We start from the raw sequence: 21,063 nt of genomic DNA, 5'->3' as shown, positions 1-21,063 counted from the left end.
AAATAAAAGAAAACAATAAGGAAGTCAATAGGGAGAACAAATCAAAGACAAAATGATGAAAAAAATTCTCTAGAATTCAAGGACCTGAATTTTCAGATCAATTACGCAGCACAGCAGACAAAAGCACATTCAGGCCAAGATGCATTGTTATAAAATTATAGAGTACCAGGGACAAAGAGAACATACTAAAAGCATCCAGAGAAGAAATATAAAAACAAAAATTAGATTCACATAAACACATAGTCAGGATTTCATGAATCAAAATAACTTTGGATTTATTCACTGCAACACTAGAAACTTTGGGACCAATGGAAGAAAGCAAACAAAATTTTGAAGAATAATGGTTCCCAGCCTAGAAGTCTATACCTAGCCAAACTAACCTAAACACTCCAAGTGCTCACTCACTTTAGATTTTAAAAAGGAAACACAACACATTTAATTATTGGCCAATGATTTGATATTTTAAAAAATTTAAACCATAAAAATTCTTAAGATACAAACTCCTGAGGCTGGGGTTGTGGCTCAGTGGTAGACTGCTCGCCTACCATGCATGAGGCACTGGGTTCAATCCTCAGCACCACATAAATGTAAAATAAAGGCATTGTGTCCACCTAAAACTAAAAATAAATATTAAAAAAAAGATACAAAATTCTCCCTCTTTCCCCCTCCCCAAAAATGACAAAGCACAAATCTAAAAAAGAAGACAAGGAAATTTTTTTAAAGTAGTGCCCAGCATGGGGGCAGACATCTATAATTCCAGTGAGTCAGGAGGCTGAGGCAGTTGTGAAGCCTGGGCAATTTAGTGAGTCACTATCTCAAAATAAAAAGTAAGAAGGGCTGGAGATATAGCTCACTGATAGGGTTCAAATCCCACTATCATTAAAGAAAAAAAGAAAAAGAAAAAGTAGCAAACAGATACTTTAGGACCATTCAATCTCTTTTTTTATAACTATAAATTTTAAGATCATTTCTTACATATTCAAGTTTAAGATATTAAAAATCTTAAAATATCTTAAAATAATTAAGGTAAAAATATTTTAATCTTACAAGGGAAATAGACATTAATTATAGGGTAATAAAAGATGATAAAATGTTTCTGAAGAGGAAATTTTCAAACTTTTAAAAATTCATCTCTTATCTGTAATATGCTTCAAAATATCTCAGAATTTAGGGACTGAGGAGTAGAACATGCAAATAATATGAATTGGCTATTAATAATAGCTATTGAATACAAGGATTATATACATCAGGCTTATTTACTATTTTCTCCACTTCAGTATGCTTGAAATTTTTCATAAAAAAGGCTAAAATCTTCTAATTTAGTACTCCATATAACCATTTTAAAACTTATCAAAAATTCAAAATGTAATAGACAAAGATTTTCCTAAATATGCATAAAATATGTATCACAGAGTGTATTAGTTATTTTCTTCAGGGTAAATCAAGTTTTAAAACTATAAAATATAATAGTTATATTATATTTTATAATATAATATTAAAAATATAATGCAAAAAACATGCCACACACACACATATACACACACACACACACAAAAACCCTACAACAATTAGAATATGTTGTTATAACCACAAAGAAAAAAAGAGCAAAAGGAATCTTAGAAAAACATGCTCCTATAAGATAAAGACATAAATAACATCAAATATTTAAAAGACTCACATGGTGTTGACGATTTGGATATGAGGTGACCCCTGAAAGCTTGTGAAACAATGATTCAGAGAGAAAATGATTATGTTATGAGAACTGAAACCTAAACTATGGATTAATCCATTTGATGGACTGATAATTTAAAAGGACGGTTGGGTGGTAACATTAGGCAGGTAGGGTGTGACTGGAGGAAATAGGGGACTGGGAACATTCCCATGGGGATTATATTACTCCTGGTCCAGGCTCTCAAGCTCCACTTGGCTGTCATCAACTGAGCAGCTTTCCTCTGCCACACCCTTTAGCCATAATGTTCTGCCTTACCTTGGACACAGAGAATTGGAATCGACCAACCACAAACTGACCCTTTGAAACTGTGAGCCCAAAGCAAACTTCTCCTCTCAATTATTCTTGTCAGGTCTTTTGGTCAGAGTGACAAAAAGCTGACTAGACAAAACTAGGTTTGTTTTATATAATCCTGAGGCCCAAGTTAAAAGGCACATTTCAGCTTTACATGGAAAAGGAAGTTTTTTAAAGAACTTTTAGAAAATAGAGTGAACTGCTCCAAATGTATCAAATTTTCTATAAACCAAAATTTGAGAGACTAATAATCATCTACTTGGGAGATACTTAATGTGTACACTTGAATGTCAAAAGGGAGAAGGGGTAGTATTATAAAAGTTGATTTCGGACCTATTTAAAATATAAGTCAAATAATCAAACCAATATTAAATGAATGTGCAGAAGAGAGTTAACAGCCAGCTTGAGACTGCCCCCTGTAGCAAGGCCTACTTAAAAAGTTGGTCTTTTGATAAGGCCTTAGAAACTGGATTTGAGAAAGGTTCTCATAATTCAACTGATAAAATATCCCTAAACTGTACAATCACTGTGTACAAAATATTGTGCCTAACCTGACCAGCCCCCAGTAAAAACTTTGGACAGAGTCTCTAATGAGCTTCTGACTAGAAAACACTTCACTGTGTAGTCATGATGCGCTACTGGAGGGATCAAGTACATCCTATGTAACTCTACAGGGAAACGACTCTCCAAAGTTCACGCCTGGTTTCCTCTGGACTTGGCCTCATGCACCTTTTCCCTTGCTGATTTTGCTTTTTTACCCTTTCACTGTAATAAATCATAGCAATGGTTATGACTCAAAGCTAAGTACCATGAGTCCTTCTAGAAAATCACTGAACCTGAGTATAGCCAAGGAGACCCCTGACCCAAGATCATTCTTTTTCTTTAAAAGAAAGCAGCAAATAAGACAACAAAATAATATCTACAATTTTTAAAGAGAATAACTTCTAGAGTATTTCTATCAGTAATAAATAGAAAACTCTCCTATGAGTTATCTATTTGACAATCAAAAATATTTGAGGGCCAGCTCCACACTGAGCTTTAATGATACGATTTGGAGAAATGAGGGCCCCTACTCTCAAGTAATTCACATTCTAGTTAAGGAACTCTCAACTATAATGTCAATTGTTATAGACTGAATAAGTTAAACTCAAATTTGAAGATTAAATGTGTAGCTAGTGGTTATTAGAGATAAAAATCAAGATGTAAGACCAAAAGGACAACATTTCAAGAAGATCTTTGATAAGTATAAGATACTAAATAATAATGATTGTTTTTCATTGTTCAAAAGGAAAAGATCATACTCCAGATACCTACATGTGGCCATTTAAATTTGATTTAAACTAATTAAAATTAAAATATTCCTTCCTCAGCCACACTAGTCAAATTTCCTATTCTTAAGAGTCAAATGTAGCTTGTGACCACATCAGATAGCACAAATTATAGAACATTTACATGACGGCAAAAAGTTCTGTTGGACAATGCTGGCCTAAAAGGTTGAACTGTCTACAATGGCCACAGATATTTTCCACAGCAACTAGAACAACTTACATGTTGTTATATATTAAGTTGTGAAACACAAGCAGCCTTTAAAAACCATAATCCATATCTGTATAGATTAATATTCTGATAAGTAAAATATTTAAATTACAAAGGAAATGTATTAATAATGCTTCTGTGTGCATATGTATAAGTACATGGGTATTTTGTAGACAGGAAATTTTGTGATTATTTATATATACTGCAACATTATTGGGATGTTTTACATGTTATTCTTAAAGAATATTACTTTGGTAAAATAAGATGCTATTTTACTAAAATTACTTTCAGCAATGCGTTAATCAGTGATGAGACTACACTTGATGTCAAGTGACCACAAGATGTAAGACCTGTAGGCAGAAGAATAGGAAGTGTGTAAACAGGCCAAAGGACCCAGAAGGCCCAGTGGAGGATTGAGACTAAAGCAGATTTCCTGCCCAAGGATGACAGTTGATACCAGAGATCAAAGGCTGATCCTGCTTCTCTTGTCTCCCTGACCAGCGTATTTTCCTCCTTTCTGCTAAAGCTTGTATATAGTTCCTCAGTTTTTTACCTGATATTTCAACCATTTATATACTGACATATTTACAACCATGAAAAAAAAATGTTTAAGGATAATAGAGTAATTATTTGCCCCATTCTAGGCAAAGAGCATTCTACTCTAACTTCACGCAGACATTTATTTCCATATACTTTGGGTTATTGTTATTTGTTCTCTCACACTAGCCTGACAATGCCTTATAAATGATAATCCTGTCCTAGTCATATATTTGCCCAGGACCATAAATATAACAAGTATACATTAATATGAGCTGAATTACATTAAAGACTAACTGAAAAAGGAAGGAAAAGTTAACAAGACTGAAACTGGTATTGAAACTGGTGACTTCTGCCCGGCCAAAAAAGAAATTTACTGGACATTTATCAGCCTCTTGGTTACTCTCTACAAAACCTATTTTAGGAATTATTATTCTTGATCATTTTAGGATTTTATTCCACCCCAGAGACTGTGATGCTATTTCTAGATGAGTAAAACCAATAAGAAGAGTATTTCTAAAGACATGTTTTACACTGATATTGAAGAGGTGAGAATTAGGAATTTTCAGTGCCTCGGTACTATTCCAAACAGTAGCCACTAGCACATGGGGTTACTAACACTACAAATGTGGCTACACTGAATTGAGATGTGCTGTAAGGGTCAAAGGCACAACAGTTGGAGGGCTTCATACAAAAATGTAAAATAATATTTCTCAAATTTTAATTTTGATTACATATTGAAATAATAATTCAGATATACTAAGTAAAACAATAAAAAAATTAATTTTACATGTTTGTGTTTACCTTTTATTTTAACGTGCTGCCAGGCAATTTAATACTATCAATGTAGCTTGCATTTGTTCCCATCAAAGAACACTATTCTCTATCTCCTTTTTGTACATAAGTATAGCTTAAAACAGACACAACCACAGAAAACAGCTAATGTCTCTCCTTCAGGCTCTTGGGGAATTGAGGATAATGATAGCCCCAGATGGGAAAGGAGCATTTCTAGCCAGGTAAACAGTTTAGCACTAATCCTGAACACAGGGTAGCAAATAATACAAAGTGAATAAAAAGAGCTACAAATATCAAGTATAATTTCAATAAGATATAACTTTTGTTGAACACTGATTATAAACCAGTACTATTCTCTGGATTATCTCATTTATATCCCATGTTGAATTTTATGGTGAATTCTTTTGTAATGCTCATCTTAGAGATGAGAAAACAGGTACTATAAATTTATAATGAAAATCTCTTATTTGAACAATTAAAAGAAATAAAACAACTCAATCTAAATGGCCTGCACTGGAGGTTTGCACAAATTTCTATTCACCTTCTAGTGCATGGTATTACACTAGGAGATTAGACACTAAAAGAAAGCATAGTTATAACGCAACCAAAAAGTAATCAGGTACAAGCTAAGGCCGTATTTATTTACAAATAAATCCTGCTATAATTATCCTGTATCCTATAAAAAATATTAATAAGCCTGACTAATAGCTAATAATCCAGGAACACCAACTTCTCATTGATTTCCAAGTGATTGCTTAAATTCGATGTTTAAAAAAAAAAAAAAAACCTAGGTTCACATTACACTTTACAATGTTTTATCATGTACAGGATCTTTTAATCCTCACAACATCTCTGAGAGGCTATCAGAGGTTGGCAATACCTCTGAAAGGTTATTAGAGGTTGGGATCTTACAAGCACTTAGATTCATTATTTGATCTAGAGATGTTCCTTATCAGGCTTTAATTTGTGTTTTGTGGTTATGGCTATTGTTGAAGAGTTTTTTGTTTTGTTTGTTCTTTCTGTTTTTAAAGGCAGGGATAAACAGGCCACCTACAAATTCCCAGCATCTTCAGAGATAATGGCTTTGGGCTGAACAAGGTATGCACATGGTATGATGTAAAAATTGCTAAAAGACCTGAAAAGGCAGGCTCTAACAACTCACCACTTTAAATGAAAAAAAAAAAAAAAAAGACTCAGATTGAAAATAAGCCTTCATATACAACATTTTAAATAGCTCCATCAGAGCTATGTCATCTTTACTGGGCTCTGCTGTGGAAACATATTTATTAGGGCTCAAACCTTGACTCGCCCTATAAAAAAAGCAATATTCAGGACACACTAAATGGTCAACTTAATTTTTAATGAGTAAATGACATGGCAAGAATGGTTCAGGTACTTGTAAATGCTAAATGTCTGGGTATGTCTTCATTGGCTTTTGAACAGTTTCAAAGAGCAGACATGAGGATTCATTAGCTCTTAGCACATAAGAACCTGCTCCAAAGGCAGTCAAGAGAGTTGCCTAGCAACAGTGCATTTTGCATCTCTCATCATCCCCAAAGATGCTCCTGCAGCAGCAGCTAGGTCAAGTCTCTCATTAGCAACCTGACAAAGGGTTTCTACCTCCCATTTTACAAAATTATTTTTATTTCTAGGTGAAGCTCAAATATCTATGCATTAGTCCTACTGACAATATATTCCCTTTCCTCCATTCCTCCTTCTTTCCAACCCCTATTTCAACAGATATGTTTTAATGAACCCATCAAAGTACCTGTAACAAAAGCAGACACTGAGAAATCCAACAGAATTTATATACCTATTCACATCATTCTAATAGTTTCAGAGAATTTGGGCAACAACGTAAGGAAGCTTTAAAAGAAAAGAAAAATAAAAGATGCTAAAATCAAATAATGAGCAGGAAAAAAATGTCAGCTACTGACTTCAAAATCAACAGAAAATTCACCCAAAATATTTGTAATACTGTCCCCAACTACTTTAGATCTTTTCCCCACAAAAACTAATCTCACCCATCTGGCAAAAAAGGCAGAAAATTCCAGAGTGGTAAAAAACTATAACAAATGAGTTGACAGTTTATAATGAATATAATTCATTGGAAAAGAACTCTGGTTCTCACTTTAATAACTGTGTTCTAAAGTGTCACCTCAGATCAACAGTTATTCACTCACTTCTGAAAAAAATTTCTTAAAATATTTACCACTCAGCATGATTGCCATGTAGAACTAAAATATATAGTCACATTTCTCCTTGGATATATTCAAAGACCCTTGAAAAAAATAGGCTGATAGATTTTTAATGTATCTTAAAGTACTTAATCCAGATTTTATCATAAACCAGTCACCCTGGTATCTGAGTTTTCATGCTATCATGAATTAACCTATAGAAAAGATGACAGAATGTGTCTGACATTTTAGAAAAGACCAAGTGTAGTCCTAATCGACACAGATTAAGAATGGTGTAATAAGGAACATTTAAAGGCAATTGCTATCACACGAAATCAAATTAGGTAAATTTTTTAAGTGATCTGAAAGGAATAATGTGATTTTTCCTCTGTGTCCCCACCTTTTTTTCTACATAAAAATGGCAAAGAATGAATCTTCAGGAGGATTTCCCAGAAGGGTGTCATTTACCACTAAAATATTTCATTCCAGCAGTTGAAAGACCATAAAAGGGTGAATGTCCTCCAAAGTCTCTAATAACGGTAATAGATCTTGTGTTACTATTCACAAGTGACCTCTCAGTCAGGCGATTTAATTTTTCCCCCTGCAGCATGGTTGGTTTCACACACAGTGTAATAACAGTTTTTGCACAACAAGACAATTCATCCGATTAGAAGGACTATATTAAGTCTTTCATGAACAGCATGTGTCACTACAGCTTTGGCTAGGGTTTGATTTAAGACAACCTAACATATGCATGCATGAGTCTTCATTTTTCTACTGTTTCAAAAATGATTCCTGGACTTTTCTTTTTTAGCAATTTTGCAAACCATTGCCTGAACTCTCCCCAGCTTCAAAAACTAAGAACTCAATGAGTGCTCTAAATCAGGCACTAAGAATTCTCCACAAAGCAATAGAAATATACATAAGGCTCCTCTTTTCTATATGAGCTCAGTGAAATTCCACTAATGTGTCAAAGGGGAAAAATAAGAAAAGAGACGAAATGAGAAGACCTGGTTATTGCAATTACTTTAATGCTTCACAATATTTCAGCAATCCACCATCGATTCTAAAGACAATTTGACATTGCTGAGAAAAACTTCAGCCAAAGAAAATTTTGAGACGTCTATTTGAAAACCTCAACAAACCTCAAAAAAGTCTAAAGGTGGATACCAAAGAACTAATCATTTGGCAGTCTCTACTACAATAAATGGTTTGGCACTGTTCAATGTTCACAGAAGTCAAAACCTGAGAATATCTATACATCTCTTACCCCCAGGCAGATGGGATTAGGAAAGTGAAATCCAAAATCTCCCTAGCAAAGGCTACAAGTGATGACTAGCAAATTTCAGGGATTCTCATAAATTTCCAGCCATTAATTGATACCAAGAGGCTCAGATTCCTCTGCTCCACCTCTGAATCTGGACAGGATCCCCTGGGGAAGAGTGACAGCTCCCCATCACTACATGGCTAGGGTGTCTTTACATTTCACAGGGCCCAAAAGGATTCTTCAATTCCTCCATGGCAAGTAGTCCAAACCTGCAAGATTGAGTTTTCTTTAGACTCCTGACACAGGTGAGACTCTTTTCTGGCTGAATTGTTCCATAGCCCCTAGGAATTCTGCTTCTTCCAACAGAGGCTTCTACAGGCCTCTGAGCAGCCCCCAAGAAATCTGAGACAACCATGATCCCATGTTTTATTATGAGAAACATGAACAAATCCTGTGCTTTGACAAACTCTATAGATATGTAAGTTAATCCTGATGTTGCAGTACTCTCTCCTCCTACCATCACAACAGCTAGCCAGATCATCACTCCCTCTTAAATTTTTCAGGCAGTCGCCAATTCACCATATCCATCCATCTACCCCAACTGCATGGACACACATCAAGCTGAATTGGTGATGAGATGGGAAAGGTAGGGAGTAGGCTGAGGTCCCTGTCACCAGGCTTAAGGGGCTGAAATTTTAGAAACTCATACCTCTCCAGTAACTTTCTTCAAACACCTTCCCTCTTTTCTTCTATCCTCTCATTTCATAACTTTGATTTACATTTAATAACATAAATGTATACATTAATTAATGAAGTATAAGAACTCTAGTAGTTTAATACATCTAGGTTTATTCCTACTGTACTTCAAGTTCTGCTGAGTGTTCTGTCTCAAAATACACTGGTATATCAATGTCTTTATTTTTTTAATTTATTTTTTTTTATTATTAGTTGTTCAAAACATTACAAATATTTTTTAATAAATATTAAAAAATCTCTCTCTTAAAAAATTATTTTTTTAATATTTATTTATTTTTTAATATTTATTTTTTAGTTTTCGGCAGACACGACATCTTTGTTTGTATGTGGTGCTGAGGATCGAACCCAGGCCACACGCATGCCAGGCGAGCGCGCCACCGCTTGAGCCACATCCCCAGCCCTCAAGGTCTTTACTGACACTTATATTTCAACATCATGTTAAACAACTTCATCTCTCCTCTGACTGTCTCAGTACTTAAGATAAGTTCTCATCTTCTGCCTGACTGCAAAGCTCTTCAGGACCTTGTCTTCTAAGTACCTATTCTAGGAACAACTTTCCTTACCATATATATTCATATATATGTATATACACATATATGTATCTATATGCATATATACGCACATATATCCCAGATTAATACAAAATGACTAGCAGTCTTGTTAACCACTATGATCTACCATACCTCAATGTATTTGCATGCCTTTTTTATTTGGCCTAGAATGTTTTTCCTTTTTCCCTGTATCAGGGTAATTCATGTGTCCTATTCCAACATCTATGTTACAGGGGTGTTTATATACCTCCCCAATTATCATCTTGTACTGGCAATTACCCAACTGGCAATTGTCATCTTTTACTGAAGAGTAACTTTTAATGCCTCTGTCAATCCATCAACCCCATCATTCCTGAAGACACAAACTTTATCACTTCACCTTAGTATTACCAGCACCTACCATGTAGAGGATTGCAATAAACATATGTTGAATGATTAAATGAATGATTAAATATTAATCTGAGCTTCTTTAATTTTTTTTAGTCATACATGACAGCAGAATGTATTTTGACATATAATACATACATGGAATGTACATACATCAATCATTCCTGAAGACACAAACTTTATGATTTCACCTTAGTATTACCAGCACCTACCATGTAGAAGGATTGCAATAAACATATGTTGAATGAATGATTAAATGAATGATTAAATAAAATGCTCAATAAATAAAACAGAACCTAGTAAAAACAAGGCCACCATAATATTTCAAGCTGAATAATTTCATGATAATTGTACTTAACAGATAAACCTGCACCTCTACCATTAAAAATTGAATACAATTTGACACTAAGTGCACATAGAGTAAAATGCCACCATATAATTATCATTAATAATAATTCAGACTACTAGAAATAATGAAGGGAGGAAAGACTGAATTAAAGAAAAATGTTAAAGAAATAAAATTTGATTACTTTCACGTATATACTGTAACAAACTAATTAGCCATGTGTTTCCAAGTACCAGTCCCTGTTGATATGTCTTAATGAAGAGATAATTTGATCATCTTAAATTGGCACATTATTGTACTAATGTAAATGAGCAAATCTGTACTGCCTGAAAACGGTAGCTTCAACACCTGTTTATGCTTTACCTCAGCCTATAACAAATTACCCCAACCCTAAATTAATAGGATTTCAATTTAATAAGATTTTACTGTAATCTAACCTAGCCTAAATTTGTCCCTGGATTCCACAATGTTCCATCTATTAGTTTGGATATGCATGACAATATTGGAAAATAGTTTATTGGTTCTAAGACAGTAGTAAATATAGTTATGTGTTAATTTAATCACTCAACAAAACCTGGAAACCATCTGAGGTCACTGTGAAGTAAAAACAAGGGTTTTTCCTTGAGAAATGCCTTTCATAAATTGTAAATCTAACTCTATCTACTAAAATATCCCATCGAAGACAGCTTACGTTCCGGGATATAAGCTGTCTTTTTACATTTCAAAATGTTAATCTGACCTTACTAATCTCATTGAGCTTTAGTACTATTTGATTCTGTAATATGACAAATTCAAGTAACATATTTTTATACACTTTTCTTTAAAGATGGAGGGGGGAAGAAATACACAAATCCTCTTAAATGAAGAAGTAATCCATTCCCGCAAGAATGGTAGTAAGCAAGGAGGACAGTCATATGTTCTCCAGAAGTCCATCCATATACCATAAGCCTACCACACAGAAATCACTCCAAGTCACTTCTTAACTGTCTGGTTCCACTTACTTTTTTTTTTCCCAAAGACTATATTTTTATTTTTCAAAAATGTAAATAGGTTTATTCTTTTTTATTATGAAAACAATGCATCCTAGTATACCATATTTAAACAATATAGAAAGATACATTAAATAAAACCCTACCTCCTGAATATAGCCACTGTTAATATTTTGGTAGTATCTTTCATGAGTTTGTGTATGTCTTACACATGAGATTCTATGAAAGTGGGATCACCTCATACAACACTTTTTATAGCTTCTAAAAACTAATACAGAGTGGATGTTTTTTAGTCAGTTAAAAAAAATTGCATTACTGAAATTTAAAGATACAAAAATATTATGAGCAGGGTAGTCAACTTTCACAAAGTCACACCATCTCATAAGGAAGACCAGGAATATTAATCTGAGCTTCTTTTTTGTTTTTAGTCATACATGACAGCAGAATGTATTTTGACATATAATACATACATGGAATGTACATACAATCATATTGTCTATTCTATTCTGCTGCCCTTCCTATCCTCCCTACTCCTCCCCTCCTCTCCCATCCTTTCTCTCTATCCAATCTAATGTGACACACTTTTTTTTCTTTTTCTCATTACAACATCATATATGTAATCTGTATAACAATGAGGTTCTCCTTCCATTTTCCGTGCAACTCCCCTTCTCTCTTTTTTTCCCCTCCCACCTCTCTTCCCTATTTAGTGGTAGTCTTCTTCTCATGCTCTTCTTCCCTATCCCATTTTGAGTCACCCCCCTTATATCAGAGAAGATATTCGACATTTGATTTTTAGGGACTGGCCAACTTCACTTAGCATAATCTGCTCTAATGCCATCCATTTGCCTACAAATACCATGATCTTGTTATTTTTTAGTGCTGAGTAATATTTCATTGTGTATAAATGCCACATTTTTTAAATCCATTCATCTATTGAAGGGCATCTAGGTTTGATTCCCCTTACTTTCTAACAATGGAAACAGATTTGAGAATATTCAATTTCTTCACAATAACAGTTCTGAAACATTGCCAAAGAGTCTATTATACTATCTTTCATGAAATGCTCAAAATAGTCATTGGTGGGATAGAAGCCCAGTGGGCACAATAAAGGGACAGCATATTTCTCAAGACTCCTGGTAAAGGAGCTAACACTGCTGTCCAACTTAAAAGAGTTGTGAAGAAATTCACAAAATCATGACTCATCATCTCAATTACAGTTATCAGATAGTAGCTATAATTGTGATTTTTGTGTTGCTAGCTTTGACTTTCCAACAAGAAAATAACACCTGAAATGTAAGAGAAAAATACTATTGGTAAAAACAGCTCACAAAGCAAAGAACTACTCCAGAACTTCCAGACATTCATTCCACTGTTTTCTCAACAATGGTACTAAAAGAGAATCATAAAAATGTCACACAAAATAAAAACATATTTCATAAATGATAGAAACAGTCAATATGCTTCTTCTAATTCATTTCAAAGAACTTGTATTTATCAAGCAAAACTTACTCATAAATCTCCTATTTCCAGCTGCTCCTTTCTGGGTTTACACCTGACATTCTGTTCTTCCTTATACAGGGCATACTGACCATCTCCCTACGCATACTCCAATAACTGTCTTGTATGCCAAGCTTCAATTAAAATCTGTAACCCAAAGAGGCCTGCATGACTACTTACTGAATAAGTGCTTCAAGATTTCAAATTGTCAAATCTTTTAAATGTTTCAAACCAAACAAATAAGGTCTAATTTTCTCAATATCTCATATTTTTCAAAACAAAGGGAATACATAACTCTTCTTTTGCTTACTAAGAAGGTCCTTTCTTTAAATTTTATAAACTCCCAAAATAAGCATTATAAACAAAAATGCAAAAAAGAATAACTTTGATCAAGTAAGCATGCTATTTGACTGATTCACTTGGACCTTCTTAATCTCTGCCTTTTGATATGTGCTTTCAGAAGTCATGGCTCTTTGTTTCCTGTTTGACTTGACTGATAGAAGGCCAGTGTAAGCTATCATAATGCAGATAAATAATCACATAAGATTGAAGATCCAACAAATGCTGGATGCCATCAAAATCTTACCATTTTGATGACGAATATCACCACAACTCACTGGATTGAATGTTAATTTTAAATAAGGTTTTCTTTTCCCAAAATCTCTTGAGATTTTCTATCCTTGAAGTTCTGGGGACTTATTTAGGCACTAATATATTCTCATTGTGTTACTTGGCTTTCATCAGAACCTAACAATCTGCAGCCTTATGAGTCTCCCCTCCCCGGATTCCAACTAAGAGAGTTTGTCATGTTTTAAGTTTCTGTGCTTCATTTTCTCTGATCCCTCCAACCTGAGATGCCTGTTTGTTAGAAGGATTTTAGGACACCAAAGATTGACCTCCAATGTCTCCACTTTTTAAATTTTTCATCTTTCTGATCTTTATTCTAAAAATGTACTTGAAGCATCTATAGATCACTAATCTAGCCACCATAGATGCACTGTGGCTATCAAGCATCAGAAATTTTCAGATTTCTTCTTTTTATATAATACATTTATACAATATCTTCCCAACATTGATTAGGACTTAGATTATCTTTACATAATCTTCTGTTCCCTGAGTTCTGTTTCTCTTAGGTGTGCTGGTTAGTCATGTTGATAAATTTTCTGAGTCTGGTGAGCCTTGTATACTCATTTACACATATGAATCAAGGCCAAGTTGGTCAGAGGGAGCTGGTATGGGTCGCTTCTACAGATGTAAAGAAATGGTTTTTTTTTTTTTTTAAATAAAACTTTCTTCTCATTTGAAGTCATGATTGCAGAAGAGCACAGAAATGGTGAGGCACGTCAATTGGCAGCCTCACTTTAGGGTCATGGTGCAAGTAGGCATAGAACTAATTCCCTCTTTACCATCCCACTGACTAAATAGGAAAATTTTGGTCTGGAAATGGTGTACTTCAGTATATTTTCTCCTTAAAATTCAAGGTTTCAACAAAATGTGATTCTTCTCTCAGAGCCCCTAAAACACTAGAAATCCATCAGTTAAAAGAGTTTTAAGCAGAAGACAAAACTACTGCTTCCTGAATCAGCAGGAAGCAGATTGCACTGCTCTGAAGGCAGTATTAGACCCCTCTTCCTCAAATTCCACTCCCCTCCTTTCTGATGCTCAATGTTCAGTGATACATCAAGACAAACGGATATTATTTTATTATATCAGTAAGCTAGTAATTTTCTCAGTAATAGGGGATGAACTCAAAAAAAATCACAATCAAACATTCCTTCAATTTTAAGCGATTTCTAATCTATAGAGATACCTCAGAAATAATTCAGCCCAATATTAATACCCAGGAATGGCAGGAGGATGGACACAGAAGTGATTGAGCATAAACTCTTGGCTTCATGTACACAATTAGAAAACATACAATGATTCAGCTAGTTTAAAACAATTTATTGAGATATCTAAATGAGGTGAATAAAGAAGAAATAAACATATTTCCACACGATAGGGTAGATGCAACTTGACCTTGTATTTTGTTCTGTGTTTCCCTTTGTCTAATTGTTGTGCAGACAGAATCATACCAATTTTTTTCTAGGCACAGAAAAAATGCAGGGGCTACCAGGGAATAGTAGTTCAGCACTTATCTCTAAAGGTCTTTATTAAAAGTACTGTACAATCTGACTTCTTTTGCTGGTGTGAAGAACACAGGAAACAGACTGGCTTCAGGGGGTAGCAATTCATAGAACTCAGTGACAAAAGAACAGAGTGCAAAGCAGCCTAAAACTCTTTGTGCAAATTCTTTTATAAAACATATTTTCTTCTTTTCTCACAGCAGTAAGTTACAGATCATTAAATTTCACACATTTCCTATTCATTTTCCATGTTAAAGTATGGCTTATGACCCTAAGTAGAACTATCACAGGATTCTGCCCTGATAGTCAACTTTTACCGTTTGATAATATGACTTTTAAAAGACCAGAAAGTCATGGGCCATGAACCTAGACAACACTTGGCTAATGGGAAAAAAAATTAAGTCCTTAAAAACATCACAAAAAATTAAGTTATCAAATTGTTCCCATTAAGCAAGGCCTTCAGTGAGGCTTAATGACCAAAATGTAAAAAGCACATAAAAGATGTCAGAGTTGTAAAATGCAAGTAAAAATAAGACCAAATAAACAAATATCATTATCACCACTTCCAAACTATAGAGATATCTCAGAAATAATTCAGGCCAATATTAATACCCAGCTAGTACCTGTGTCTGAAAGAGGCACCACATCTCATGAAACTTATTTGGTTAAATTCAACAATGAGAATGGGTTTTTAGGAAGAAATTGTGGCTATCTAAACTCAAATTTATAAACCTTTTACTGCCCACTCTCACTCATATGTGGGATCTTCAAAAGTTGAGCCCACAGAGGTTGAGAATAGAATAGTGGTTCCTGAGGCCAAAAGAGGAGAGGGAAGGGTTGATCAGGGAATGCCAAGTTACAGTCAGATAGGACCAAGAAGTTCTGGTGTGCTGACACCCAGCAAGGAGACTACAGGGAATAATGTTCTACATAGTTAGAAAGCCTCAAGAAAGGATTGTTAAAGTTTTCACCATAGAGAAATGATCAGTGTTTGAGAAAATAGCTATATTAAACCTGATTTAAACAATATTCAATGTATAGATGTATCAAAACACTACCTGGTACCCAAATAGTACATATAATTTTTTTATATTTCAGTTAAAAATATTAACTCTTTAGCAGGTCCTATTTTATAAATCAATAAAAAAGAAATTGATATGCTTTATACATGACATTGAAGTTATTCCATTAGAAATGTTACTAAACCATTTCAACCAACCTAAAATTAGTATCCTGTGGTTAATATTCAGTTTACATACTAGGTATGCTTTAAATTTTTAATTTATAATAATTATACATACTTATGGAGTACCATGTGATAATTTGAAACCTGTATACAATGTATAATAAGTATGAAATTGTGGAAATTGGCATTTCCACTTCAAGTGTTTGTCATCTCTGTGATGGGAACCTTCAAACTTCTTATAGCTCTTTACAAAGTATAAAATTGTTACAATCTATAGTCATCCTACTGTGTTGTCGAACACTGGTACTAATTCTTCCTCTGTGACCATATTTTGATATCCATTATTTAAAATTCCTCTATTCTCCTTTCCCCTACCTCAAGACTCTAGTGACCAATATTCTATGTATTGATCCTTGCATACACCCTTAATTATAAAGGTAGAAACATGGAAAGAAAACATTTTCTCAAATTATAGAATCACCAATAAGCAGCCTTGACTTCTAAAAAATAATCTAATCTTTTGTCAGGTATTCTCTTTACATATATTTAAACATTAATATTTAAACATTAATACACTATTAAACATCTGATAAGTCCTATTAGACTTTTATAGTATCACAAAGTTATGTAAAAAATAGATTCTTCAGACACCTCCATTATCCTCTAGGTTATAATGTTGAATATTAATCAACTGCTATGGGAGAGCCCAGTGAAGAAGGAAGGGCAGAATAAATATTAGAAAAGGCCTTAAGATATAAATAATAGCCCTTTCATCTAAGGAACCCAAGAAGCATTATGAAAGTTTGGGGGAACAGGTCCCTGGGAAATACAGAGAGAAGTTTATCCAAAGCTGTCAAAGAAATCATGGGAGAAAGATTACTGGAAGCCAAGAACTGCACATTTTTAAAAGGGGCTGGGGTTGTAGCTCAGCAGCAGAGTGCTTGCCTAGCATGGGTTCAACCTCAACACCACATAAAAATAAATAAATAAAAGCATCGTGCCCATCTACAACTAAAAATAAATAAATAAATAAGGAAAGGAAAAGAATAAAAGCAATGTTTCAAGCTGAGACTGGTAGAAGCACACAATCAGGTATATAAGATGATATTTTAGTCACATTTCTGTGTCACTGTGACCAAAAGACCTGACAAGTTTATTTTGGCTCAGTTTTAGGGGTTCAGTCCAGAGTCAGCAGACTCCATAGGTCTGGGCCCATGGTGAGGCAGAAGGACAAGGTAGAGTAAAGCAACTCAAGACATGGCAATCAAGAAGCACAGAGAACTCTGCTCACCACGAACAAAATATAAGCCCCAAAGTCACATCACCAGTGACCTCCTTCCTTTAGCCACACCCCACTTGCCTATGGTTACCACCTAGTTAATCTATATAACTGACTAGGTTATAACTCTCTTGATCTCATCATTTCACCTCCAAAAATTCTTACATTGTCTCACACAGGAGCTTTTGAGAAACAGCTCGCATCTAAACCATTAATAGATGGGTTCAGGAAAGTGGTACCAAACTAGTGCTCTATGACCACTACGAATGTATCGGAGGCACACAGTGTGGATCAGTCAGATGTGATTCTAGACAAGAAAGATGTCACTATGCTGGGTTCACATGCACAGGGAGATAGAAGGGCAATCAAAACTGGCTGAAGAAGGAGAGTTAACTTCTTCTTTAAGGAAGTCCTACCAGTCTCAGATGTTTCCTAATTTTCTATAATCATCTTACAATGGTGGGTCAATCATTAGCTAAGGGGTCAAAATACAATTCAATAATCTTCTTAGAAGGGCTAAAAATTGAGAAAAATTCCTCATTTTAAGCCTAGAATCCACTTTATTCCTTGAATAACTCTATAGTCATTGATAAACATTCACTACCACTGACTCCACCCCAGATATTGCCAGATCCTAGACAAACTAGAGAGGTAGGAAAATGGCTCCCTGACAAGGAAAGAATAAGGTCAACTGTACATAAGCTATGAAGCCTGGTTCTTCAGTTGTCATTTAGGCACATCTGAAGGCAGCCTCAATGATTTACATCAAAATGCAGGGAAAATAATATTACAGTATCAGAAAGGCAGGAATTATTATCTCAAAATAGTCAAAAAGCCTATGAATCTACCAACTGTTATTTCAGGGCAGGCAGAGAGTAATTTAGGAAACACACCCTCATTTATCATCAACAAAGACTATGATATGAAAACCTTTCTTTAAAATAAATCAATGTGTTTAAAACTTTCAAGATTTTCATGGAAATTCACTCAGGATGCTCATTCTTGGATCTTTTCACAGAATATTCTAAAATATTCTCTTCAAGAATATAAAAGAATGAACTTTTAATGAATGCTGCCTGACATGAGCTTGTATCTTTTGCATAGTGAATCTCATGATATCTGAGTAAGAAAACTATAAAGATTATTAATAACCACTGACAGAATTCCTAGATAGAAAAATCTTTTTCTTTCAAGTACTGATTCATCGCCTTGGCTTTCAGTAACCATCTAGTCATTTTGTCATCCAATGAAATCCAGTTAACTCTAAAATGGTACTCACAAGGCAGTTTCCTTCAGAACACTTAACCTCTACAGTCTTCCATGACCCTAAATGACCTAAACCAATGGAAAATGTATGCCTCAGGGGAACCAGACAAGACAATAAGGATGAAAACTTACATTGGGAAAGGGGATCCATCAAACTTCAGGATAGGAAAGTAGTAACAGCACATTTCTAAAAATCACCCTTTGTAAACACTAATCCATTGTTACCAGTGGATATTAAAAACTTGTATAGCTAATAACTTGTACTAGCAAGCATTTCCATTAATACCACTTAGAATTAATAGTAGCAGAGATGTTAGCACATACTTGCATACAGCTTATTTCTTTCAAATATTTCAAAACTTGCCAAATATTTTCTTTCATAAAGTCTTATAGTACAATTCTTCCAATGAATGATGATGTCATTCAAATACAACCCTTAGATAACCGTACAGTAAACAACAGAATCCTACCATAGATGTTAGGTGACCAACATAACAGGTCAAGAAGCCTTGAAATACCTAATCTTACTTATTTGTGTAGCCTCTCTTATTAGTAATCTGAAATTTTTCTTTAGTATCAACTCCTCCATGAATTTGAGCCAATGATTGCTTTCCTCCTCATAAGGTAAGAAAAGACAAACCCACATGAAATAGACTATATTACCAACTAAATGAAAGAAAAATCATTTTGCCTATAATTCCAAATCATTAAAATTGAATCTACTCCAAGCATTTATTCACAGTTGGAAAGCTAACTTTTTCAAAATATTTAGTCCTCCCTTTTTGGCTGTTTTTCCTGGTAGCTAAAGGCCACTAAAAATTAATATAATATGGTTACTTCATAAGGAAAAGTGAGAAAGAAAAATAAACACTACCACCTACTCCTAGAATACTTCTTTCCCAAATAATAACTTCATTTCAAAATTCCTATTATGATACCTCCTATGATTATGCATGAATTTGGATAAATACACTTAAATCTCTCACTCTACCATTCACCTTAACAGCACAGTTACACTGGAAATTTTTCCTCATTTCTTTCAAAGATATCCAAAAAAATATCCAACCAAAGTATAACACTGAATTCAAATTATAGCATGGCTTAATAATCATTTATTAAATACATGAACCTGAATGCTCTCCAGATAATCCCATTTATAGCACACATGAAAAAAAATAATGTTTTTAAGGATATTAGAGTAAATAAATGAAACACCAGGTGGCCACAGGTGACCAGCCAAAGAAGTTTTGCAGCCTGAGCTAGGGCAACCACCTAGCTGCTAGGAGGCTGAAAGAGGAGGACATCTCTGCACACCTGCCACATTTACAGCATTTCAGTGTTCTCTGGAACACCGAATGAGAAGTTCTGCTTTTGTCTTCTGTCTGTCTGGCATATTCCCACTTCTATTATCAGGAAAATATCTTTACTTTGGGTAAATCCTAACTTCATTCCACAAAACCTGGTGGCATGATTTTTAAGGCTCTAACACTTCACTGCTTCCATTCAACTGAGAAAGGCCAGTTGAAGTGGCCATCATTATCATTATCCTATTAGATAGTCGGTCCACATCTGACCAAACTATTCTGAGTATTCTACTTCCTTCTTTCTTTGGGCCCATGAAAGTAAAGTTCTAAGGCTTTAGACTTCTAGCTTATTCACAAAGGGAAAAAAGAAACTATCTTGCACACACTATAGAGGCCATTCTCATGCTGTATAGGCCAGATTAACCTAAATACTAGAGTTACTAAAAACTGTTTGAAGTAATTTAAGATGGGTTTCCATTAACTGTAACAAAAAAAATTACCCTAGAAAAAGACCAAGTGCACTGAGAGAAGAAACAGAAAGTGAGGGAATAAATAGCTGTAATATGTGTTTTATATCAGGAGTGCACACAGATTAAGGTAGGCTGCTGTGTTATTTCAAGGGATCCTTTTTTTTTTTTTAGATAATCTCCAAGCATTACCTATGCATTAACTAGTCTCAAAAGATTATCCTACAAGATGTCAACACGATTTCAGAAATCGAAAGGAAAACAGGAAGCAAGTTGGAATGATTCACATTATGCATATACCATGAAACACAGATGTGAGTACATGACAGATCCACTTGGAGAATCAGAACAGGATAGATCTAGTCAGAGAGAAAACCTTTTGTGAGATGTCAGTAGGCAGTTACTTGACTAAAAGAAATGAGCATGACAAGTTGGAGGAAGGAATTCCAAATACATTAACTTTATATCTTAAATATATTTGCCCCACCTCTACCATCACATTCTTTCCCCTTTAGGGACAGATAGTTTTCCATTAAATGATAAATATTTCCTTCACCATGGTTGAAAAGAAATA

At 34.4% G+C, this 21,063-nt stretch overlaps 1 protein-coding gene across 2 annotated transcripts in view; it reads right to left on the bottom strand.

Annotated features, from left to right (window-relative positions):
* The window catches only part of Focad (focadhesin), a 283,866-nt gene that overhangs the window by 159,475 nt on the left and 103,328 nt on the right, over positions 1-21,063 (bottom strand). The window lies entirely within an intron of this gene.

This window comes from Urocitellus parryii, chromosome 4 (assembly GCF_045843805.1).
Source record: "Urocitellus parryii isolate mUroPar1 chromosome 4, mUroPar1.hap1, whole genome shotgun sequence".
In the NCBI taxonomy this organism is placed as follows: Eukaryota; Metazoa; Chordata; class Mammalia; order Rodentia; family Sciuridae; genus Urocitellus; species Urocitellus parryii.
The sequence above is the reverse complement of the archived record's forward strand: the minus strand, read 5'-3'. Positions and strand labels throughout refer to the sequence as shown.